Here is a 27,145-nt window from a genome sequence, read left to right on the forward strand (position 1 = left end):
GTGATTTTCAACAATAAATGTGTACTGTAGTCTTCTTCATGGAAAAATAAGACATCCCCCTGAAAATAAGACCTAGGGCATATTTTGGCATTTCAAAAAATATAAGACAGTGCCTTATCATAGGGGAAACGGTATAAAAAATGTTATTTTATTTTTGCCAAAAAAAGAAGAAAAAATTTAATGCAGCAGCTTTCCTGGTTACATATGAATTCAATGGGTTGTTTTAGGTAGGCTAGTCACACTATATAGTTGTTGATAAATCTAAAGGGGGCCCAAGCATAGATTCTATATTCAAAATTACATTGCGTATGGTCAGCTTTAGAGCAATCTCTCTTCTTCATTCTTCTTTGGTAATAGGACCATAGTCCAGTGCTTGCCCTCCTTACTGTCTGGTTAGATTCATGGTAAATATGAACCCTGCTTGGTAATAGGAACCTTAAGTCTTTTAGGTTAAGTTATTGCCGGAGCTGTATCTGTCCACCTATAGCTGATAGTTGGTGTTCTCGGGCAGTTAGTGAATGACGAGTCAGTTGATGTTTGCACCTCTACACGCAGAACATGTTGGAGGCTGACACTGAGCAGCCTGTAAGCAGTTACAAGTTTATCTTTCTCTCTGCTAGTTTAACTCATATTGCTGACAATTTAACCTCATTGTGGTCTTTGGACTGGAAATTGAAGACAATTAGAAAGAAGATCTATTCGCGCCTCAGGGGAAGTGTAGGGAGGGGTTTGGGAGAAAGTAAAACAGGGTATCTAATTAAAAAATAAACTGAACACCTGCTTCTGAAAGAATGGGAATGGCAAAATTGAATAAGCAGACAATGAAGAAAGGCGATAGGCTGGTTTATAATTAAGAAACCATAATCAACTGAAAAAGATGCACAATATATTCAATGCAACCACCAATTAGTGTCAAAAAGCCCCAAAAAACTTCTTGCTGTTTATCAAGTTATTATGTGCAGGCGCTGTCCTCACTTCAATTATATTTACTCTTAAAAAAAATATCTTTTTTCCTCCTAAAATTTTTAGATACATGTATAAATATCAACTGAATAAAATCCTTACATTACTTACCTTAAAACCTTTTATCTCTGAAAGGCCAACACCATATTTGTTGAGGCATTATCCAGAGACAGCATCTGCTCCCAGGACTAAGACACTGATGATCACGGTAAATTGTGATACCTGTGCAGTATCATTTATGTTCTTGGCTATGTGTACATGATGCAATGCCTGCCTACCTATTATGCCTCTGGCTTCCTCTTATAGCAGCCAGTGTAAAAAAAAATCTACCACACTTGCCCAACCTAATAGCCTATTCACACTTATACCAACAAACTTGTCGGTGTAAAACATCTATTACAGTTTTACCCTGATTTTCCCCCTTGTAATCTATCCGAACAAAGTGGTTACGGGAGGGGAAGAATGTGGTCGTTCTTCTTCGAAGACAGATGACCTACTAGTCTGTTCTTCTCTGGTAGACTTGTTTTTGTCACAGTCATTTGACCAGTACACAAGGACAGGGTACTTTTTTTTGGTAAATGATTAACGTGTTAAATATATTGTGCATTCCTGCTGACCCGCAGGGTTATTATTAATTCCTGTTGAAATGGAAACATTAAATACAGTGTGTGTTTAAAGCTGATGCAAGGATAGCTTGAATATACTACACCTAGAAATGTATATGACGCAATTATAAAAGAAAAAAAAAAACAGAAAATTAAGTCTTCCTTGTTTACACACAAAACTAACTATTGCCTGCATTCACCTCACAGTGTTTCCGTATCCCGTTCATTCTGTGTCTTATTGCAAAGTGCACATCTGCAGAAAAATCATATGCAGCTTTTCACAAAGCCATTTTTTTATGTAACCTAACCTTTATAACTATTCTGGTGATCCTCATCCTGAACAAATTTCTCCTTTAAGCATCTGCCTGCAAAGGTTCAGCCGTATTGCCTTTTTTTGTGTGCCTCTGTACTTGGTGCCAATGATGGATGGAACGCAGGCTGCCATTCTTCATCTTACTCCATGTGGCATGACTCTCGGATCTATTACCTTGATAGATTGCAATCCAGTGCAATTTATAAACAAATTGAGGTAATGTGCATATTTACATCTCCCAGCTAACAAGATTGTTGATGGCCTTTTTCCAGCCCGCTGCACTTCTTGCTGAGTTACCTTAACCAGCCCCAGACAAGCTGTTCTTTGGGCTGTGAAGTGGAGAGTTAACACCATGGTGGATTCTGCCTTCTCTCGGATTTGCCTGCAGGTTTCTGCATATGAGAACAGTGGGGCAATAGTTCAGCCAGGTAAAGGGAACATATAGGAGATTATTGAGGCTTCACATCATACTATCCTTTATATATGCTGCAAACTAGCAGTGATGCACTGTTGCCCCAGGGACATAAATAAATTTGCGTCACTCCTCCTGCTATCCTGAAATGATGGATAAACCATTACAGTTTGCATTTATATAGGACTGTGAAGTAGTATGCAAATAGTACATGATGACCCTTTTTGCCCTAGGAGATTCGTCTGCTCCTCATTAAACTTGTTCAGCAGTGGCCTTTTAAGCTCTCCATATAAGATGTCTTGGTATATATTTTCTTATCATGTAATCCTCCATTGGTTATCACTTGCAGTCAAGTCAGCATGTAGTATATTCTAGGCACCCTTGACAAATTTTCTGAATATCTTAGTGTAAACCTGTCATCAGTCACATACTGGGGTTTCTATTCCTGATCTGTCAAAGATGTACTATTTGCCTGGCTGTTGTAGTGACTTTCTTATTTTGTGTCACTAACCAAGAATGAAAATGTAATAAAGTCAGAAGGCTTCTAGTTTAATGACAAATGTAATAATGGAAGAAAAGGTAAAGTAGCATTTTAGGAAAGGAAGGACTGGAATGTTTTCATCATGGTAGATTTTCTCTAACCGTTGTACTAAAACAAAACTGAGTAGCAGGAGACACCTGAATTTCAGATAACAGCAGTCTCACCCAAATAGATTTCTTTAAATAAAATAACCTCACTTTAATAATATATACATATCAATTTTTTAAACCAATTTTAAAATACGTGCCTAAAAAATGTATGTGTTTCTGCAAGGCATTTCATTCAACAAAAAGAGACTTAAGCTGCGTACACACTTGCAATTTTTGTCGTTGGAAAGGATCTTTCACGATCCTTTCCAACGACAAGGGGCTGCAAGATGCATGAACGATGCTGTACATACAGCACCGTTCATGCTCTATGGAGAGGGGAGGGGGGAGAGCGACGGAGCGGCACCCTGCTGCGCGCCCTCCCCTTCCCTTTCATTACGATCGTCCATCGTCCGTGGATCCGGCAGGTCGGTCGTCCGGACGATGGACGACACCGACTGTACACACGGAAGATTTTCGCCCGATAATTGGCCGATGCCGATTATCGGGCGATAAAAATCTGCCGTGTGTACGTAGCTTTAAGCTACGTACACACTTCCAATTATTATCGTTGGAAAACGAACGACGAACGATCCTGCACGATATCTACGAACGATCGTATAGCACCGATCCTGCACATAGAGATAACGACACGATCGTTCGTAGATATTGTACACACAATAGATACGATCGTTTGAGCGATAGAGGAACTATGTGCACGACAGGAAAGTGAACGAACGTTCGTTCATTACGCATGCTCAGCCCATGAACGATCAACGAACGACCGCACACACGAACGATGTTCAACGATCGTCGTCCAATCCGATCCGCCGGTCCGGTCGTTCGTTTCCAACGAGTTTCCTCGTTCGTCGGCGTCGTTGGTTACTTTTTTACGAACGATTTTTTGCCCAATCGATCGTTCGTCGTTCGATTGGAACGATAAAAATTGGAAGTGTGTACGCACCTTTAGTTTGTCACAAGGTTCTGCATTTTTTGGCACTCATTTACAAGGGCTCAATGAGGGGGCTGCTAATCCTTGGTCAGATACTTGATAATAATGACTGTGCAGGAAAGCTGTAGGAAGATCTGTCCAGATCTCTTGAGAACCATGGCAGAACACAGATAAGCTTCCCCACACCAAGCTTATGAAGTTTTCTATGAAAAAAAAATGATTTTGAAACGAAGTGAAAGTTTTGGGTTTTTTTTCTTTCCCCTTTAATTATGTAAGTTGCGGTACCCAGAAACCAACATAAATATAAACTTAAACCTGATTGTGTCTAAAGGCAGATCAAAGCGGCTCCTAAGGCAGGCGTAGTGCTGCAATGTGCTCTGTTTAAGTACAGCCGGAGTGCAAGGCTTTGTGGGGGTGAACATAAGGCCTCCGGGTTTCTTCTGCTTCATAGGGATTTTTTTACATTTTTTTTAGTGTTATGTAGTTATACATATATTTTATTAGTTAATCATCTGTTATCTCTAGTGTCAACACTTGAAAGATTAAAGACAGTAGGGGAAGAAGCATCCTTTATGTGAGAGTTCAAAATCTAAATGGTCATATTTAAGAATCAGAAAATAAAAAAACAATGGACTATCTTTACCTTTATGAGTTGCCATAGTATTGCGCTTCTTCCTTGTCGTAGACTGATTTTTTTGTCATTTGAATAATTTTTTTGCTTTGTAAGATCTTTTTACATGGACATACTATTAGTTGAGCAGAACTTTTTATTGTTTATTGTGAGTAAAAACAAACTAGTGCTTTTTTTTTTTGCAGCACATACTGCTATGTAATTTTTTAAATTTCAGAGTTTAAACCAGACTTTGCATTAAAATACATTTATTTTTTGTAGCAACACACACATACAGATTCGAAAACTCTTGAGGGGGCTAAAATAAATATAATAGAGAAATGGCCAGTGGGCTTACCTTCAGGATTTTGAGATAGCTAAAGGATCCACATCTCACTTACCTGCATGATGCTGGGAGACTTCCCAATAATTTCATTCCTCTGTGTTCCCTTGGTCCCAGAAGGCCCAGTGACCTTACTCATGCCCATAGGATGTCCATGTAAGCATTTTTTTTCTAAATTTGCTTACTTCTTTTTCTTAGTTTACGTAATGGGGGGAGGTGGGTGGGAAATGGGATATGAAAGCAGAGAACTTTTACCGTAACAGGTTTTGCTTCTTTTCTTAAAGCAGATCTGTTATAAGAAGTATTTATATATTTCATTATTATTATTATTACACAGTATTTTAATAGCGCTAACATATTATACAGAGCTGTACAAAGTCCATAGTCATGTCACTACCTGTCCTTTCAATCTAATGTCCCTACCATGGTCATATGTCATTAACATAGTCTTAAAGTCAATTTTTTGGACGAAGCCAAATTACCTATGTGCATGTTTTTGGATATATATTACAACAAAAGGTTGATCCATGCACATGTTTATGCTTTAAAAACCTTGATTCCAAGCCAAAGTAGGTTATGTTATACAGAGTTGTAGTAGCTGGTGCAATCACAGGAGTCTTTTTGAGGGTGCAGGATTTAGAAAAAAAAATTATTTAGCAACCAATGTTTCATGGGCGGCAGCCCATCTTAGTCAAGGCAAAAAAAGCCAATCAGGAACCACACCTCCAACAGATCACAGTACTTAAAAAAACAACAAAAGCAACCCTAATTGCCCTTAACAATCAAACATTAGATCATTATATGAAAACATAACCAAAAACTAACAAAAAAAAAAAATCAGTGATCCGCAAACAACAAAGTGTGTACCTTTTTACTCACTAACAAGAGCCATAGAAGCAGCTATAACTAAGCAACACCTATGTCCAAACTGATAGTCATGAAGCTCAAGTAAGAGTCCCACACAGCCCGAGCTTCTAATTTGTAAACATACGTGTAGATCTTCCAAGTTACAATAATATAATTTATTAATATTATGAATGGTAAGTGGCAATAAAAGCAAAACCAATAGTGACGAAAAAAAACTCATTATTCCAATATCAAAGAAATAAACATATAAAGACTAACCAAGATCAAAAACACAAAAATGTTTGGTAATTAAAAGCCAATGTAAAAGTAAGGTAGTTAACATTTTCAGGAGAGGTAAGCAATGTAATGTTATTTAGGCAATGGCTTTAAGTCACCAATGCAAATGATAGTAACACCGGTGATACAGGAACTATTCGTTAAATCATTCCCTTGTTAGCAAGTTATGTGACACACTTGTTTCTTTCAGCCAGGAAGAAAAAGAGTATGTAGGGCTGCCATAAATTACAGGTGAATCAGCCCTCCTAAATTATCCATGAAGGTAGACAGGCTATTTAGGAATATCCTGTGAGATAAAAGCCACTAAAATATAGTTCATCCGTGGACCTGCCATCTTACACCTAAATATGATGAATCTTCGGCAAGGAGAGTAGGAAAAATGTGTCTTGTGTCATTTGTTGAGCTCACACCAGAGCTAGCACCTCTTTTAAATCCCCCTTCCTTTTAAATTTAATGTTATCTTTTAAAGGTTTACCCAAGTGTCATGTTTATTATACCGGTCTTGTGCATTTATATTTATGGTGTATTGCAGTGGAGAGCTTTAAAAATCTCAACAAGCCATTGCAGCTCTTGCAGTGAATCCAGCACCTCCTAGTGTTTCAAATGACAAACCAGAAAATGTGTTAAAAGCATAAAATATGACTGCGGGACACTTCTTTGGGGAAAGGGGGAAGGCTGGAGTTGGGCTTTAACAATCCAGTTAACACTGTTGGCTATAGTTGTGCTTTAAATTTAAATACCAGTTTTGTTAAAAAAAAAAAAAAAGCAATTTCCCCCCTGTTATTCTCTCTACACAACACTGGAAAAATGTTGCCTGGTCTAATGAGTCCATTTCTGCTACGATAATTAGATGAAATGGTTAAAATTTCGCATCAACAATATGTCTCTCCCCTACCTTGTATTATGGTTCAGGCTGGCTGTGGTGTAATGGTGGGGAGGATATTTTATTTGCACACTTTTGTCCCCTTAGTACCAGTTGAGCATTGTTTAAATGTCACATCCTACCATAGCTTTGCTGACTTTGTCTATCTTTTTCTGACTACAGTTTGCCATATTTTGATGGGTACAGCAGGATTTTGTGTCTCTTCACAAATTCTTGTCATCCTAAACTGTTTTCTTGAACATTGCAACGAGTTCACTGTATTCAAATGCCCTCCATGGTCACCAAATCTTAATCCAAAAGCCTGCCTTTGGGATATGATGGAATGGGAGATTCACATCATAGATGTGAAGTCAATGAATATGCAGCAACTCTTTGTGGACATTGTAGTACCAGACAGATTTCTTTTGTCAGTTAAGTGGCATAATGTCCAAATATGGTGTACATACTTGCACATTTTAAATTCAACATTTATTTATTGGTGGTAAAATTTTGCCTACCTTTACAAATATGGAAATTCTGCCTTCAATATTACTAGCTATTACTTTTAGTGTTGTAATGGGAAGTTGCAGTGCCTGCATTCTTTTAGATTTGGGTGAGCCTTATAAATCAGATGTAGAAAAGTGAGGATTACTGGGTACGCTTTCCACATATATGGGTGGAATTATTTGTCTCCAGGCTACCCTATTGTAAGTCCTTGTAGAATGAAATGAAGAACATAATATCTATTGAAATGGTGTTACAAAATTTATTTTAAAGCCATTGTGTTTGTCAAGTGGAGCTTTCTGTAAAGTTATGGCTTTAAATAAAGACATCATTACAAGGCAGTTAAAGTTTGCTTTAATTCTTTCTCACCTTTCTTCAAACCAGGCCACTGCTGCAAAGTAAAGTAGTGAATGGATGTGCATACACTAGGCTCTTGTGAATAATTCATTCTGCTTTCTCATTGCATTCCATTTATGCATTGGTAAACACATAACATATTGCTCCAGCCTCCTGTGTAAGATGGATAATTTGACATACTCTGCACAAACCGCCTAGTCTTGAGTTCTTTTTTTTTTTTACGATTAGCCCCTTAGGGGCCTATTCTGCATGATTTACATCAGAAGGTCATGATTGTGGCTGTCACCTGAGATTACAATCACAGTGCTAACTCTGTAAGTCTACCTGCAGTGATAGAATTAGACCCATTACAGACCCAGTTAAAGCAGACTTGGTTTGAAAATAATGACTTCTTACATTTAGGAATTATTTAAGAATTATATTTAGGATGAGATGCTTACTCACCATTTAAGGTGCAATGTGTACAACTATGAGTTGTTTTATGTAAAGGTTAGAACTTTACCTAGCATTTTAGAATGTCCTTAAATACAGCACTACATGGCTATATTCCAAACTAATAGTATAGTCGAGGCTTGTGCTATGCTTTTTTATGTGATGCTATGCTTTGTTATGTGATGCTGTTTTTTTTTCCTCTGGCTGCACACAATTTTGTCTAAAGAATTACAAAAAATCAATGCAGTGATGAAAAGATGACAAGTAATAAGCCTTTTCTATGTTGTTTAATTAAAATCAAACCTGGTTAGCTCTAAAATACATTCTACAAATGTACTGCAAGCCAACCAGTGGCAGAAGAAACTCTAGTATGCAATTTTTAATTTGAAATATTTAATGATTTGTCTCATGTGACCAGAATTTAGGTTGCTCTTCAGAGCTGAAAACAGTTTTTGGATCCACAGGTCATTCTGACTTGCAAGCCTTGTACATAAACTCAAGGTTTGCTTTTGTGACATCCTCTCATCCTTGATAGACTCCTAAGGCCTATGTCAGTGTAGCTCACACTGGGATTCTCGGAAAGTTTATGACCCAAAATCTCCATGAAGAGTTTCTGGCAATATATATTTTTTGTGAGATTTGGCACACTTGATTTGAAATTCCATCACTCCTCTCTAGACAAGGGTAGCCAGGGTGTATACCAGGGTGTAAAGCACATTTTTGCAATTAAAAAAAAAAGCCCTGAGAAAATGTTACTAACAAGTGTAAAAAATAAAGCAATTTTTTTTTAAACATAGAATCATTTTAGTTTGTGGACTTCTTAATACCCTGCACAAAACATGTCAAAAAGTTGAATTTAGTGTTCATGTTATTGGTTCACTGTTTTTTGCTAAAATCAGGCACTCTTCCAAGATCCTTAAATAACTGGATTTTAGAGGATAATTACCCAAAACTTAAGTTCACACACATCAGTCTATTTGCTAAATTTTGCCAACTCCTAAATTTTCTAATAAATTAATATAATCTAATATATCCTAACATATATAAAATCCTAACAATACCTCGCTCTGGAAGTAGTTCCTTCACCATCAGGCAATGAATATACTGAAGTCACACAAATATTATACCTGACCTAGAAAGAAGAACATTAATTATGTGGAACATAATGAACCACAAGCTGTGGTGCTGGACGGTTGACTTCCATCTCTAATTTAGGGACAACTAATTAGTCACAAACGGTACAGTACTAGGACCATGTCATTTTATGGCTACTAAAGTTGGCAGAATGCACTTTACAGATAATCCACCGCCTTCTAAATACTTGAGTAAGGATTAATAGATGTTTCCAAAATCAACTATCCAAGAGTTTAAGGCAATGTATCACAAGATGAAATTGCTGGGAGAAATCGAGAAGCATTGCTCCATCATTATTTGCTTCATAACAGGTTCTCTTCAAAATCTACCTTGTATAAATTTACTTTTACTGGTAAATAAGTTATTTCCAGTAGAAAATCTGCCTAAAAAAAATTAAATGCAATTAAAGGTTTTCCCTTGTGTTGGTCCACCATGTGATCGCGATTATCCACCCCCTCTTCTTTTTTTCTAGTATGCCAATTTTTAAGCATAAAAGGATGAGCAAAATGAATTCTTTTATTGCAACCTTTACCTTGCCCCCAAATGTTCTCTAAACATACTGTGTCAGAACCAGCATGGTTCTTGATCCACAAACTGTCGCATCAAGCTCTTGGTCTTTCCATACATGTGTAAAGTAGGGGAACATTTGTTAGGTGTTCATTGAGATTTCATATTTGTAGAGTGGCTGTAGAATACTGTTCAAATGGATAAAGTCCCTTGTTGAGTGTCTGAGGTTCAGAAGCAGTGCTGGGCCAAGGGGTAGTCAGAAAAAATACACTTTAGGCATTTTAGCTGGGGGGTAGATAAAAAAAAATGTCAGGAGTGGAAACTTAGGTTGATGCAGTATTTCACAGCACATTGGAGGGGATGCACCTTGGCCTTTATAGCTTTGGTGCTTTAAGACCTTGACCAGACACTGTACATAAGGCTTTGTTTGCTAACTGGTTGGAGGAGCTTTGAAATGACACCTATTACAGTTTGTGGACTTTGGATTGGAGTGCTTATGCAAAACTGTTAAAAGTTCAGATCAATTTAAATGTCTTCTCTGCTGAATTTGGAAGTGCAGACAATTGCACCATTACGCTATAGTAGGATTGTTTATTTACGATTACTTCAGCTCTGATCGGCTACAACATGCTGAAGCGAAGACATTGCAACACAAAGACCTTCTCCCAATTCTGTTTTTCAAAAAGGTGCCTGTTTATCCCAAATAAACTTATGTATTCAGTAATTTGCTAAGAAAGCTTAGTGGTGTGAATGGGAATCAACCGAGTTTTGTACATCCTCATTCTTCACATGCACTGAAGGTACAGCACCATCTAATGGCTAAGCTTTTTACACCAGTTCCTCAATGGACATGTATAACACGAGACCACCCAAGTTCTGCACATTCCAAAAAAATAGGGTTAAATTTACATATGGCCTGCTTCTGTTTTACTAAAATATTCTGCATCAATTAATTAATTGGCCTTACTTGCTATTGCATTACCTTAAGATTTAATTTATATATTTAAAGGACTGCAAAATTATACACACAACTTGATTTAAAAGTTTATTTTCCAATGGTGTGAAATTCACTTTTACCATGTATGCCTTTATAGGAGTAATGTTGGTGTTCGAATTCGGGTTGTCCTTATATTCGACCCGAATATGGCTGTTGAAAAAAAAGTGTTAAAAAAATTAAATTAATTTATTGAGGGTGTGTGTTTAACTAATTTTTTTTTTTTTGTTTACGGGTTATCCTATTATGACATATCTCTTAACTCTGTAACACTTTCCAGCACAGTATTATTATGATACATTTGTTACATTTTTCTATTATGCACTGTGAGAAAAATGTAACAATTGTATCATATTACTGTGCTGGAAAGTGTGTTAAGCCGCATGCACACGTGCAATTCTTGTCGTTGGAAAGAATCTTTCACGATCCTTTCCAACGATAAGAACCGCACAATGCATGAACGAGTGCTGTACATACAGCACCGTTCTCTATGGAGAGGGGAGGGGGAGAACGACAGAGCAGCACCCTGCTGTGCGCTCTCCCCCTCCCCTTGCATTAGGATCACTCGTGGATCCGCCAGGACGGATCCACGGAGGATGAACGACGCAGGTTGTACACACTCCAGATTCTCGCCCAATATCCGTCCGAAGCCGATTATTGGGCGAGAAAAATTTGACGTGTGTACGTAGCTTTACAGAGTAAGAGATACTTGCGGCGCATCTTCTCAATGATTGCAGCCAAGTCTGCAGTCATTGAGGATAGTGTGTGATCCCTGGGGCACTACAGGTCAATTAACCTATAGTGCCCTGGGGATTGCACACTGAGCTAATCAATGATTGCATTCATTGAGAAGAGTGTGCGATTTCCGGGGCACTACAGGTTAAATAACCTGTAGTGCCCCGGGGATCGTAGTGGAACTGCAGAGTTTATCCTGTGGGAACTTTGCAGTCACAGCTGTGACTGCAGGCGATCCCAGGGCACTAGAGGTTGAATGGGGACAAGTTCCCCCATTCATCACATTTAGTGCCCTGTATTCTTGGATTGAAAAACTCTATCAAAGAACACATTCAACTAGTAAAGAGCTGCAGGAGAAATCTAATTGCTCTCGCAGCCCTTAATAGTCCCTAAAAACTATCTGAATTCTCCCACCATCAACTTTAATGGTGTTCCAATTCGGCATTTGATCACCCGAACAATATCTCATTATTCGATCGAATAGCTGTCGAATCGAATAGTGAGATATTCGACCAACGCTAGTAGTGGGTGTTTGCCTCCAGTGCCTCTTACATTGAACACCAGGAGAAGCCTCCCCACCCCCTGCCTAAAATACAATTAAAGCATAGGCAATTAGGCCAAGCTGACCTCATAAAATGCTAGCTGCTTATCTATCATATTGATCCACTGACTTTAAGACATTAGGTGGCACAACTGGTGTGGAGCAAGTGATAAATGAACACCCGATATCTACACTTGTACTAGGTCAGCCACCTGCAGCACAAGTCTTTAGATCAACTTGGCATCCAGACAGCAAGCATTTTCAGATGGAGAGGTCAACAGTGGCAACTCACATGTTTATTTTAAAGTAAACCTGTGTTTTGTCAATGCAATTTTTAAATGAAAGTTTACTGAATTCACAAACGCAAATCAAAAGGCCCCCCCCCCCCCCCCAGCACTTTATTTACCTTTCCTTCACTCCAAAGTCCACCAATTTAACCTCCTGAGCGGTTCATTTCTGTACGGATTTATATGTCTAAAAGCGGTACATTGTTTTTCATGAAAATTTATTTTACAGTATAATATAATAGTATGAGTATATAAAGTTTGAAAAACAAAATCATGTCAAAATAATAAATACATTTAAAAAATGCTTTTACACCTAAAAATCCACTGTATTGCATTCAAAACGGTTATTTTGTATTGAATGCAATACAAATAGATTTGAATTTTTCGTCCCGAATGTCCGCACGCACCGACGTCACCGGGAACTCCCGGTGACTCATCGGGTGCAGGGAACGCCGGCTGGAGAAAGAAAGAAGACGCGAAGGACGATGGAGGACGCCTGTGGATCAGCTAAGCACTTAATTTTCTGTTGTTTCCATAGGTTTACCTACCCTGAGTGTGACTTGGGGTTACCACTTCCAGCATCTTTTTCTCTACCCCGAATTGGTAGTGGAGAACCTGGCTTGTATAAGCCACAAGTTACTGAAATATTATCTTCCAAGGCTGTGCACTCTCCCCATGTGAAAAAACTGGTGCTTGATAAATGGACCATCTAAGTCACATGCACGTTAGTCACTCTTCTGCTGAACGGGCCACATACATTGTAAGCAACTGGCCCAGAACAAATATGCAGTAGTAAAGCTGGAACTCTTTTGTAAACCAAGATCACTTTTGGGCAGCTAGCATTTTTCAGTAAAAGGTCAACAATGGTGGGTATATAATGGTGGGTATATAGGCCAAAGTACTTTTCATTTAATTTGCTCATTATTAGTTTATATTCATTTATTGGCATGTGAAATTATTTCCTTTATAGTGTTAGCCAAAATGCCGCCCTTTCAGACAGCTAAAAGATCACTTTTGGCTCTGCCAAATGATGTTTGACCTCAAATGGGAAGTCAACCAACCAAAGCTAAAGGAACCTCTAAGAACCACTGGAGGAACCATAGGATTCCACTGAACCGTGAATGAGATTGGCTGTTCTGGAGGGAACAGTGCTCCTCCATGTACAGATAACAGTGAGTGAAGTGAGTGAAGGGCAGATGTGTGGTTTTGGCTGAATCACTGGGTTAAAAATATAGGTAAACAGTCCCAAAATTTAACATTTTAGGCCTAAAGTACTGTTAAGCTACAGTATATTAGTCTCCCAATATTGTTTTAAAATATAAATTATAAGCAAAGAGATTAAACATTTTTAAAAATGCACATCTATATTGCATAACATGGTTATATGAGAATCCCTTTCAGCCCTGATAAACTGTAGAATCACCTACCCATCTGATAACACTAAGTGGTAGCTGCCTGGCAGTATGTGGCTTTAAAATTATCCTAATTAAAACACCATGAGCATGCAACAAATGAAAGTCCAATCTCTTTATCCGTGTACATGATCCAGGCCAGTAACTCACTGACGCTAGTATTGACGCTAAAGCATTAGATTGACATTCAGAAAAACTGTGTGGTTAGCACCCATGCTCCTGGCAAAATGTGCACAAGGGCAGTAAACTGCAGGTTGATTTGTTTACATGGATTGCCATTGCTTTTGAAGTTGCAATATGGTTCTTCCTCCAAAGGAGGAAAAGCAACTGCAGGGCTATAAGCAACATGTCGCTTCCAGGAACTGCGCCACAGTCCTGCTAAGATGCAACTACATGCAAATGCGTGCAATAAATTTTTTCCAACCACTTCCAATTGGTTTATTCCGTTGTTCAATACTGCAGTTGGTGTCAGTTCTGAAATGGGCCTTGCATACGTATTTAATTAAGAGTGTGTCGACACTTGTTACCATCCTGCTAATGTATCCTAATGAGAATCATACTGAGGCATTTCTGCAAGCACATCTAATTAAATCATTGCACAATTCAGGGGCGATCCATTCCAGAACTCAGCTCAGCTCATGTTTTTACTGCTGTTAACAGTCATTACCTGCTTTTCACAAGGTTACCACAACTGCTTCAGTCTAATTAGAAAGGTATTGTGGAAAGCAATGAAATGTTCATGTTACAAATTTAGCTGGTAAATGGGAATATTTTTTTTTTCAAAACATCAGCCGAGAAACATTTACCTAAATGGTGTGGTATTAAAGACAGGTCTGAGGCTGCATTTGTTTGCAATGTGGCCAAAACCGATCACATTCAGTGCTTTGCATTCAAAAGCATATGGTTGAGTAAAACTGCACTGAAGTCTAAAAAGTAGCGTTTGAAAACGGTTCATCTACAGAAACCTTGAAAGGAGAGCAGAACATTAAAAAGTGAAGGCATGTTGAATTATAGGTAGATTTATAATATGTAATTGTGCCTAAGCATTGAAATTGACCTTTTGTGTTGAATTCGTCCTGGAAAACGTCATGGTACCTCTTGTGCCTAGTCACTCATGTGCCTCAGTATTTATATCTGTGTATGTGCACTGCGAGATTACTGCTACCTTAAACACCTGCTACCATAAACACCTGCTATATCAGCCTAGAGTTACTTTTAAAGACATAAATGCATCCCAAAAATCATGAATACATCAATAAATCATCATAATGATGTATTTACATACATCAATAAATGTATTTTTTATTGCATGCAGTGTAGGTACCTGGCATTGGTGCAGTATCAGTCCTTGTACAGCAGAGCTTGAATCTCAAAGTAGCAGCACAAACAGCCAATCGGTTTTGCGGATCCATTTGATGAGAAAAAGCATTCTGATAGAAAAAAAAATAGCAATGAGCTCATAAATGTTCTGCCTATTACAGTGTGCAGTAACAAGCTTTATAGAGATTGAACATATTTGTATTTAATATTATGGTCTATGACATAGTCCTGCACAATACTCCTAGCGATATTATATATTCCACAATATTCCTAGTGTTCCCTTCAAGTACTCTTCACATAAGCTCAATGTAGAAAATTACAGCAGTTTCGGAAGGTCTTGCAGCCCATTCACCCTAGCTTCTCACCACTCAGACCTGCTATAATGGCTCATTAGGCCTGACTGCTGTTATTGTGTAACCTTTAGGTAACCTTATGGAAAGAATATGAAAGGATAATTGCTGCTGTTGGTGTTTACCCAGCAAAATAGCCCTTGCCAAGTCTGCCCCTTCTCACTTTGCAGCCCTTGTTGACTTGGCTCTCAAAACATGCACTCTTGCAATTAAGTTAGATTAATAAAAGTAAATACTAGGCACTCCTCTAAACCATTATAGAAAAGAAACTAATTAGCATGCTTTTTTGTTTTAACAGCTAATAGCATAATTGCAACCTATCTTGCTATTTACAAACAACGCTTTTTAAACAGAAGCAAGTGCTTGCTGGGCAGAGAAGAGGGCTATGGCAGGCGCTAAATGATAGCAGCCAGACAGCTTGGCAAAATTTTCCTTTACACCCTGTATGGCTCTTTGCCTTATCTCGACATTCAACTGCAACTCCTATTCAAACTTTGACATAAAACTGTAATGTTCTTTTTACGATTTTACTTTTCTTTAACTATATTTATTTGAGCAAGTATGAATCTTGTAAACACCTGGCACACCAGGAAAACCTTAGTACTAATGTGAATCTTTTTTTTTTATTATTCTAAAAAGCTCATAATTTTGAAATCCTCTCCACCTAACCTGGCATTCTGGAAGGCCCCCTCAGTATTTTGTCACTAAAGCTAGCTCTGCTTGCAGGGGATAATTCACTAAATTCAATCATTTGTATATATGGCTCTATTACAGTACCCTATTTAGTTTTTATATGGTTTACTTATCAGGTTTTTAAATAAGAGAAGTTACATGGAGCAAGATCTTGTTAGACAGATTAACAGACCGAGTTAGAGAGATGGTATAGAGCAGTGATTTTCAACCACTGTGCTGCTGCACACTAGTGTGCCGTGAGAGAACTTCAGGTGTACCGTGGGAAGTTATCCAATTACCATTGTTGAGTGTCTGTGTTGTAGTGACTAGCAGAGTAATGTAATACTCTTCTATGTCAGTGGGTGGCAGTAGGTAGCTTAATTGCCTTGTTTATTCTTAGAGACAAGAGAATTAGCTGCAGGGTGTCATTTTGTAACATTTTTGATTTGTGGTGTGCCACAAGATTTTTTCAATGTAACAAAAGGTTGAAAAACACTGGTCTAGAGCAGTCCCAACAGCAGTTCCTTCGGAGGTTGCTAGGGGGTTCCTTGAGCATTGTGAAATTTTTACCTCTCATATTAGTTCAGGTAACATGATTTTTTTGGCAATCTATAATAAGTATGACATTTTCCCATAGGCCAGCAATATAAGAGGCATTTTTCCTACTGACCACCACACTAATATACCGTGTGTTGTAGATATAGTCATTATAGAAGGGGTTTCCTAAGATCTGAAGGGTATTTCCTATAACTTAAACTCTAAATTCTTAGAATAGGCAACTTTTTCCATAATGTATGAAGTGGACATCCTTATGCAACCCTCCTGTTCAACCGTTGGCCAAATGTGAACTGTCCCAGCTTCCCTTTTGCCATCTTTCAAATAGTAGAGATAAACTAATTTAAAATTTTGGTTAGGCCATTTAAAATCTGAACTATGCCAGAAATTGTACTTGTATTTTGTGTACAACTAATAATATAGTTGAAGAACAACTGTATTTTGTATTCTATTAATACACAATAATTGTTGCCAAACCAAACACCTCCTTTGTGGTTTCTTTAATCCACGGTTTTTGTCCTTTCTGTGTACTTTCTCATAGTCGAAGATTAAGAAAGTGAAAATAGCGCAAGCAGGTAAATAAAATGTGTGATCAAAACTCAACATCATTTACTTTTTTGTATAGACTACTGGAGTTTATTTTTAAATGTAACAGAAAGAAAGTGAAAAAAAGCAGAGTAATTGTCTCATGGAAAATAATATAAAGCTAAACTTGCCCTTTAAAGGCTAACTCATTAGTGGCTGTGCTTGCTATTTTTCCTTTTTTTTTTTCATTTTTTTACATTTTCACCTGTTGCAAACCAAATTAAGAAAAACACATTAATAGAAACGCGTTTGAATGCCAACATTTTCCTCCTGTAGGACCGGCACACATTACATTTCTATTCATATTAATTGAATTTTAAAATGACCTTGCACACGTATTGATTTGAATAAAAATTTTCCACATCAAGGTCGCGCTGGCGCTCATCCTACGGGCGAAATATTAAAAAGCAAAGGGCTGTCTAGCAGGAAGACTTTCTCGCCTGTGAGAGGGTAGGCTGTCATCATTTATGTATCTCAAGTGGACCGCTTTCCTGAGTCTGCAAACACTTCATTATACAAACTTAGCTTTGATTTTCTTTATTTACGCCAAACCTCTGGACAGCCCCACCATTCCCATTATTTCATTCTCTATCCACAAAATAACCCCTGTGCAGTTTCAGAGACTGTATTTCAACACTAAAAAAATCCAAAATTACCAAGTAGTTCATTTTGTAAATAATTTTTGGGGAAGGGAAGCGTCTTCGCCTTTGATGATTTTTTTTTTTTTTACAGTTACTGGTGTGGAGATTTCCCTTTATTTCCTGTTTTGGTATTGTCAGAACAGAAAGTCAGGGGTAATCACTATAAATAGGGTCACTGAGTAAAAACAGGAGTCTTCTAATGCAGCTCCTGATAAACTCATACAGCAGAATAATTGTTTTCATGAACTTGTTACTATAGTAATATGCATCACTGTGCGTGCCCCAGTGTACTGTTACATGAGCAGATCGTGCTTCCACACTGAAGCACACAACACCAAACATGTCATGTTATGCAGTGTGTTGCATTTTTTTAAGGCATTCCATGTTGGGCTGGGATGCTTTACCAGAGTGCAGGATAACGCACAGTACTGCATTACTTTGGCATGTATATGTTATTGCAATGAATAGTTTGAATGGGTTTAACCTTAGAAAAGGTAAAGCTTCTACAGTCATATGTTTTTATTAAGGTCTAAGGTCAATTTGACTGTCCAATGTGTTTAATGTGGTTTTGGGGCGAGGGGAAGGTAGTAATTTTTTTTTTTTTTTACTTAATGTAATATTTTCTTTTTAGGTTTTATTTTTATGATACACACACACACACACAAACCTTTCTGTGTTTATTTTTTATGAAGGTTTTTGGCTTAATTATACTTTGATTACAAACAAAAACCTTCCTATTGCTTTTCTGAACTCAAATACTGGGTTGTGTACAGAATTTATTATCCTGCTCATGTGATTGGGTTACTGGAAATGACCAAATGACTATAGCAGAAAGGACAGCGGAGAAAAAGAGTGTCTAGTTATTGTAGGTTTATATCCGTCATGATTTGCCTTAAAGAAAATAAAAACATCAACTAAATGTAGTAATACTTTGTATTTCAGAGATTAATTTGATTCCTGCTTTATGAGGATATTAGCGGTTTGCCTTGCACAGTAAATTCTCGTCTTTTGAATAGAAAGAAAAAATTCAAACTATCTTTGAGTTACAGAAATGAAATGAAAGAAAAGGAGCTACCATGTCCCTGTGTTCACTTTTTAACCAGGGGCTGAACTTATTTATTATTCTGAACTTGTGTTTTTTTTTTAGACTATTACCCTAATTGTCGTCTATGAAGACTGATCCTTGTATGTGTTTTTCTGTATGACTTTGATTCAGTGCACAATCTGTCACATGTATGCACAAATGGAGCAACAGCTCCTAGGTGAATACCTCAGTCACAGATGTGAGCAAGTCGCTTTTCTGGTATCTTGCATTGGAGAGCTGGAGAAGTGCATTGCAACACTAAAATCGCAGGATCACCTTGAGAGGGGTCTCCTGCTCACTGAGCAGGCAGTTAATGGCTTAGATGTGGAGGGTGGTGAGGGTAATGAGGATGAGCATGTAGGGAGTTGTGGTAATGTAACTAGAAGAGGGGTGGGGGCCCCCAGCAAAGGAAGGCCAGCCCTCTGTTTGAGCACCCCAACATGTTTGCAAAGTTATGTGAAGATGTGCAGGTGGCAGACCCAGTGGTAGCAACTCTAGATGTTACTGCTACCCCTAACAGCCGGGAAAGCAGAAAATCCAGTAGTGGTGAGAAGGGAAACGCAGGAAGGAAAAGACAATTGGAAGTCATGGGGGATTCTATGATCAGGAGGACGGATAGAATAGTTTGTCGCCCGGATCCCTTCAACCCAATGGTTTGCTGTCTCCCTGGTGCCAGGGTTCGGCGTGTGGTGGACCGAGTGGACAAATTACTGGGAGGGGCTGGACAGGACCCAGCTGTCTTGGTCAATGTTGGAATCATTGACAATATAGATGGAAGATGGAGGATCCTTAAAGATCAGTTTAGGGAACTAGGTTTCAAGCTGAAGAAAAGGACCTCCAAGGCTTTATTCTCTGGAATAGTGCTGTGCCATGTGCAACACAGGAAAGGTAGAGGGAGCTTACACAGCTAAACCCATGGCTTAAGTCCTGGTGTAGAAGGGAAGGGTTTGGGTTCATAGAGCACTGGGCTGAATTTTCATTGGGGTACAACCTGTATGCCAGAGATGGTTTGCACCTAAATGAAAGGGGGTCTGCTGTGCTAGGGGAAAGATTTAGTGGAATGGTGAAGGGATATTTAAACTAGGACAGATGGGGGTGGGACAGTCAAAAAAAGGTGTAAGAAAGGTTAGTCAGGGGTAAGACACTAGTGTAGGGTGGATTGGGGATAGTTGGGGGCAGGATTATGGATAATTGTAAAGAGCTTCCCATGTTACAAACAAACATTCGATTGTGCAGTACTAATTGTACTAAAAAACAAAAGGATTTGGCAAACAATAATGGTAAAAGCAGCAATGGTTTAAAGATCCTGTTCACCCATGCTAGAAGTCTAGCAAACAAGATAGGGGAGTTGGAAGCCTTAATGAGTGAGGGGAATTATGACTTAGTTGGTATTGCTGAATCCTGGCTTTGTTCTTCTAATGACTGGGCTGTCAAAATTCCTGGGTATACTCTCTGTTGTAAAGACAGAGTCAAACGAAAGAGTGATGGTGTCTGTCTGTATGTGAGAAGTGATCTAAAAGTGAATGTGAAAGAAGAAATTGCGGACAGAACAAGCAATGAGGTTGAGGAGTTGAATTATGGGAGGAGTTGAATGTGGGCTTGAATAACACATAATTAATTATTGGAGTGTGCTATTGGCCCCCCAGTGCTAAGGAAGAAAATATCAACTACTAGCACAGATAGAAAAAGAAGCAAAAAGTGCAAGTGTTTTAATCATGGGAGATTTCAACTACCCTGACATTAACTGGAGTAATGGCACTACAGGAACAGCAAATGGGAGGAAATTTGTGAATTTAATACAATAATATTTTATGGTACAGTTTATAGAAGCCCCAACTAGAAATGATACTCTGCTGGATCTAGTTCTTTCTAACAATGCAGAGCTTATAACACATGTTCAAATAAAAGAGAATCTGGGTAGCAGTGACCATAATATGATTTCATTTAATGTAAGCTGTAAACAGGAAGCAAAACCAGGAAAGATAAAAACATTTAATTTTAAGAGAGCAAACTCTATTATTAAGGGCCCTCTCTGACCTGGACTGGGAGACAATATTATCCTCAAAGAACACAAAACAGAAATGGGAATGTTTCAAGTCTGTTCTACAAAAGAAAACTGAAAAATATATTCCAATGGGTAATAAGTTTAAGAGGCTAAAATTAAAACCTATGTGGCTCACAGCTGATGTTATAAAAAGCCGTAAGGAACAAGAAAAGCGCATTCCAAAAATATAAAAATGAAGGATCACCTTCATCACTTGAAATGTATAAAGAATATAACAAAAGATGTAAAAAGGAAATAAAATGTGCAAAACTTCAAAATGAAAGACATTACATCCACATGTCCTCAAAGAGCTGAGCTCAGTTATTTCATAGCCATTATTTCAAGTTTTTAAAGACTCTTTAATCACTGGCAAGGTACCGATGGACTGGCTTAAAGATCGCATCCAGAGAGTTGTAATTAATGATTCATATCCTGAATGGTCTAAGGTTTTTAGTGGTGTACCCCAGGGTTCAGTGTTGGGACCTTTACTGTTTAACATCTTTATAAATGATATAGAGTTTGGGATTTAAAGAACCATTTCTGTGTTTGCAGATGACACTAAACTATGTAATGGAATTAAGTTCATACAGGATGTCTATGATCTACAAGCAGACGTGGATATACTGTTTGAGCAGCCAAGTGGCAAATGACATTTAATATGGATAAATGTAAAATTATGCACTTGGGAGCTAACAACATGCATGTTTCATACTGTCCAGGGGGAATACATTTGGGGGAGTCAGAAATGGAAAGGGATCTGGGGGTTCTGGTTCTAGATCATAGTCTTAATAACAGCATGCAATGCGAAGCTGCAATATCTAAAGCTAGTAAAGTCTTGTATTAAAAGAGGAATAGACTGCAGAGATGGAGACATAATCCTGCCCCTGTAAAAAGCATTGGTCTGACCACATCTGGAATATGCAGTCCAGTTTTGGGCACCAGTTCACCGAAAAGGACATTGTTGAATTAGAGAGAGTGCAGAGAAGAGCAACTAAATTATTAAAAGGAATGGAGGAGCTCAGCTATGAGGAGAGATTAGCTGAACTGAATCTATTCTCCTATGAGAAGAGACATTAAATGCATCTGGAGGAAAAGAAGTTTAAGCTGCGGATAACGAAGGGATTCTTCAATTAAGGTCTGTACTATAGATTGCTTTAAGAAAAAAGAACCTGGATGTTTTTCTAGAAGCACAGAATATAACTGGGTATTAAGGCTTTAAAGTAAAAATAACAGTGACTGTTTATCCAGGGAACATCTGATTGCCCTGATTGCCTCAGGAAGGAATTTTTTTCTCCTGTTGAAGCAAATTGTACCAGGGTTTTTTTTTTGTTTTTTTTTGCCTTCCTCTGGACCAACTATGTCTTATAGGGTTTTATATCTAGGATGTGTTTATTTCAGTAGTGGTTGAACTTGATAGACGTATATCTTTTTTTCAACCTAACCTACTATGTAACTTTGGTAATGAAATTACATTTTGATCTCCTTTGGGGTACAGATCTGAATTATTCTGTAATAATTCACATCTCTTAAAATGTTTTTATTTAATTCTGCTGCCTAGGACCTATTGTCTTCTCACCAGCTATGTTATTTCATGTTTTCTCCCACCATAATGCACACATAACGTAAAGGTGATCCCTTTTCCATGGACTATCCCTTTATGCCTGAGAGCAGATGAGCAGCATATCTCTTCAGTATAGGTCTCATTTTGTAGTCTCCCAGCAGTGATCACTGTGAATTCGCTCCAAATGCTTCTTGCTCATTACAGAGACTGATGTTACAAAATGTATATTTATAAGTGCCAGCACAATTCTCTTCCCATTGAAGTACAATGTCACCAGAGTTTAAGGAGTGCACAATCCTCAGAGCCCATCAACAAAACTTTTTCTCAGAAGATCTTTTGTCAAGTAAGAGATGTTTTAGAAATAATTAGGCCATTTAGCCATTGGGAGGAAAGTACAAGCAATTCTTGAGCCTTCCTTGAAAGTTGCACATGACAAGGCGAGGAAATCTCCATTTTTAAAGAGATGTAATGTAATGTGCACTTAATTAATATTTCAACACCCCACATTTTTGAAACATCAAAGTGACTCCTAAGGCTGTAAATGCTCCTTCGATCCCAGTGTAGTTTGCGCAGCGCGTTCCCTTGTTTTAACTCACTTGACAAAAGTATACTGATCGTCCTTCCTTGACATTGTAGCAATAGCAGAAATCTCAAAGACATCCAGTTTCATTCAGTTTTCCAGAATTCAGTCATGTGGCTGACTCTCAGATTGTGCTTCCTTTATAAGGGGTTACCGATTATTAGCTTCAAAGGTGGAAGGGAGAGTGAAATTTTTCCAGTTGGGTTCCAGCATCTGATTGGTTATCTTGGCTACATTTTTCCTTATGTGTTTTTTTAAATATATTCTTACATATTGTTTTTTTTTTAACCAAGTCTTTACTCTAAAGAGTTCTTTTGAGTCTCTAAATGAATCAAAATGAGCTCCCTGCAGGAAAAGGAGTAGTATACTCACTATTGCAGCAGCCAATGTCTCCTACTTGCTTTTCATTCTAGTACTGTCGTCTCCACATTAGCATTTATGCCATCCATTGTGTGCTGAACTTCTGTCTTCCAACACCTGTATTACTACAGGAGTCAGCAGTAACATAGGGTTAGAGCAGTGTTTCTCAACAAATTTTCTGTGGAGCCCTAGGCTTTCAAAGGTTGATAGGGGCTCCTTGAGCCATGAAAAATTGATGCCTCTTTGGTCAGTTTAAGTAATACAAATGATCCTTTTGGTTATCTGTGAGGTTGGCATTTTTCCCACTGGCCACCAATGTAAAAGGTATTCTTCCTATTGACCACAACACTACTACACTCTGTGATGTGCATATGGGGACGCTTCTGACACTCCTGAAAGTGTCTTTGGTGTGGGAGGCCAATGCTAGAATTGAAGGAGAGGTAGGACTGCTGCCATATGGGTGAGTATATATGCTACCTTCTCTCTGACCTTGATTCATTGAAACCTGAAAGGCTTTCCATAGAAGATTCTTTGTAGGGGATTAGAACAATGGTAAACTTTTAGGCTATTTCTGGTAAAGAAAACTTATCAATCTTTGGGAATAGTGACCTCCCCCAAGTTAGAACTCACCAAACTCCCATTACAAATATAAACACCCGAGGGCAGAATCCAGCAGAAACAGTGTAAAAAGAAGGAGCAACAGAGTTTACCAGATCACTGAAGTATCTTAGATGAGTAATTACATTTATCTTTTATACTCACATTGTCTGTTCTCCTTTGTACACTTTTTCTGCAAAGACTTTTTCACAGGGGCTGTAGGGTTAGTGGTTTTAATTTGGCCTAAGACCCAGCTGCTGGGTTATCCAGGCTCTTTTAAAGACACATTTAATGTATCACCCTTCTAATATGCTGTAGGTAAGCTGTGAAGTCAATTTCCAGTTTGAAAAATCTAAAATAGAACTTTGACTTCCTTGGCTGACTTTAGTCTAACCAGATAATTTTACTTCCAAAAAGAATCCTGGCTCCCAGACCAACATTTTTAGGCTGTAGTGAGGAGCCTGTAGTGAAGAGCTTGCCTACCACATTATACCTGTTGAGTTTAATGCCTCTTTACCAAGGGGTCAATTTGGGTCAAATAAGCCTAGTTTCCCCTCTCTAAAACAACTTCTATTTTACCTTGTATTTACCAAATAACAAGCCACAGTGGAAATGTAAAAATGATACTGGTCTATTGAGAATTTAAAGGTACAAAGTTTTTTGCCAATAGTTAGGACTTGTATGGGTACTTTTGCTAGAATACATTCATACTGGATCTAATGTCTGTAACCAATGCTCCAAGTATATTTCAAGCAGCAGAAGTATTGTGCAAGTAAAATCCAAGCTTGGCAGCTATTGTTTCCCTATTAAGGATCTGGAGCATTTCCCTTTGGACTTTTACATGCTTGAAATTCATAGCTTTGTTGTAAAACAATATAATGAGTACAACACAAAGCTACAAGGGTTTTCCCTTGGTATAGTCAGTATTTCTGAATTTTCTTCAGGTATTAATTGTGCATTTAACCCACTGATAAATCCAGAAACATTTGTCATATATTGTTAGACAACAAGACAGGTAGTATGAAGTCCTCATTGCAATATTTAGGTTTATTTGAGTAACTCATTAGGTCCCCTGAAAAAAAAGGAAGGGAACTACAATCCTGTCAGTAATTATTTTGCAGCAAGTTCTTTGTTATTAATAGTACCCCATGCGGTGTGACCTGACACTGCTTACCCCACATCCGTCTGACCCATCACAGACCAATGCAAATTCACTAATGCAAGCACTATGGTGTGAACCTTTCATGTAACATTGCTGAGGTTCCCAACCCTTTTCAAGGAGTGATTCAATAGGGCCTGTGACAAATGCCTTCCCAGCCCACACCCCTTCACATAGACTTTCCAGCTCACTCAGCAACAGTCCATGCACCAGCAGGCTGGGAAGGGCTGTCACAAGGCAAGGTTAACCACCCTGTTACTTCTTGCCAACACACCATCACAGGTAGACTACAACCACGTGCTTAGACAAAAGCACTCACTGTTACCCTTGACATCTGCAGGTATGATTCTGCTTCTTTAACACTGTCTGTGTCACCCGCTGCCACTCCAGACAAGGATGTCCCAGAAATCACACTGCTGATCACCCCTTCTAATACAAATCATGCACTCCATTGGTATATGTGACACTGCTCTCTTTGCTTCCTTTCCGTCTGAAATATGGGACTGAGTAGTTGATATACCCAGGGAAGGGAAGGTAAACATTGAGTTGCCAAGCCTAAAATAGTACTTTATATGTGTAGAAAGAAGGAATAAAGAGTGGCTTTTTGAAGGCAACATTCAAGACAAAGTGTTGGTGAAATCTGGACTCCTGACTAAACAAAGTCCGCCTGTGCTATACAATAAATACTTAACAGGGTGATATAATATAATGGAAAATGAAGCATACAGCAAAACACAATATTGCACTTGTGTGTGTTTTTTGTCCCTTATCCCAACGCGTTTCGCCATTGTTTTCTTCAGGGGATGTTTTTGGAGACTAATACTAAACAGAAACAGAATCGTATAACACAGGAAAAAAAAGAAATCAATCAAAAGTAGACACTAAAATAACATAATTATATATCCATCAATTTCAGCTCTGTTATACAAAATTCAGACAGATTTTTGAAAGGAATAAACCTTGCACTGGCACATCAAATTCTTGGAAAAATATATTTCTGAAAAATGCAATCCTATAGGCCATAGAATTCAACTTTTTCCCATTACAAGAATCAAGAAACAATCAAACAAGACTTGGAAGAGGCCCTGAACAACTGTTCAGAAGCCCTTATGTATATCATGATCAACTACTACAAAAATGATCTAATCCTAGTAGAACTGGAACTATCTGAAATACACATCAAGATTTTAGAGATAATCAACTCACCTACGCTTAAAGAAAAATACTATACCCTAAAATCTCACTTGGAGAAGTTTAATACAAATGTCTTCAACAAGAAAGAAAACAAATTCCAGAAGGACAAGTGGGCATTTACAAAACGAAAAGCATACAAATGGGATTCTGCTATTATCAAACAACCGATGTTCCCACCCCCATCTCAACCTCCACACAACACAGATGTCCCCTCCCCCCCAACAAACTGCCCCCTCTAGTCAAACCACAGCATCTGCATATAAGCACCAAACCAAGCTACAACATCAGGATCAGGGCAGTGACCAACCCACTGATGTACCAAACCTACAACAAGGCAAAAAAAAAAGGTACAAAAGTGACCAAAGCCTAAGATCAGAGGAGAATTTCAAATGAAGACCATCTATAACTACTCAAATAATACCTAACCCTCTTTTATTAAGAACTGAAACAAACCTGGCCTTTTCACTATCTCACAACAAGAGGACATCTCGAGCCTATGTCAGGTTTCCACATACTCCCAACAGCTTTCAAAACCATTCTAGGAGCAAACTAGCTCCTTCTTTCTCTCCTAGAAACCCTCCTAACTTCTCCCCTATATTTCTACTATTACCTACTCCTACAACCCTTTTGGCACCTGCGATTTCAAGACCTAAAAGTCAAACCTTTTTATTTAGAGGTACATCTCCCACCACTAATATCTCCCACACCAA

At 38.3% G+C, this 27,145-nt stretch overlaps 1 protein-coding gene and 1 long non-coding RNA gene across 4 annotated transcripts in view; one reads left to right on the forward strand and one right to left on the reverse strand.

Moving 5' to 3' along the window:
• LOC140343859 (uncharacterized) overlaps positions 1–1,477 on the reverse strand; it is a 101,348-nt gene extending 99,871 nt beyond the window's left edge. For all 3 annotated transcript variants that reach the window (XR_011923422.1, XR_011923420.1, XR_011923421.1), the window contains exon 1: positions 1,075–1,477. This is a non-coding gene — a long non-coding RNA (uncharacterized lncRNA). The remainder of the gene's footprint in view (positions 1–1,074) is intronic.
• Positions 1–27,145, forward strand: part of MED27 (mediator complex subunit 27) — a 247,720-nt gene that overhangs the window by 140,656 nt on the left and 79,919 nt on the right. The gene's annotated exons all lie outside the window — the stretch shown is intronic.

The sequence above is a fragment of the Pyxicephalus adspersus genome, chromosome Z (assembly GCF_032062135.1).
Source record: "Pyxicephalus adspersus chromosome Z, UCB_Pads_2.0, whole genome shotgun sequence".
Lineage (NCBI taxonomy): Eukaryota > Metazoa > Chordata > Amphibia > Anura > Pyxicephalidae > Pyxicephalus > Pyxicephalus adspersus.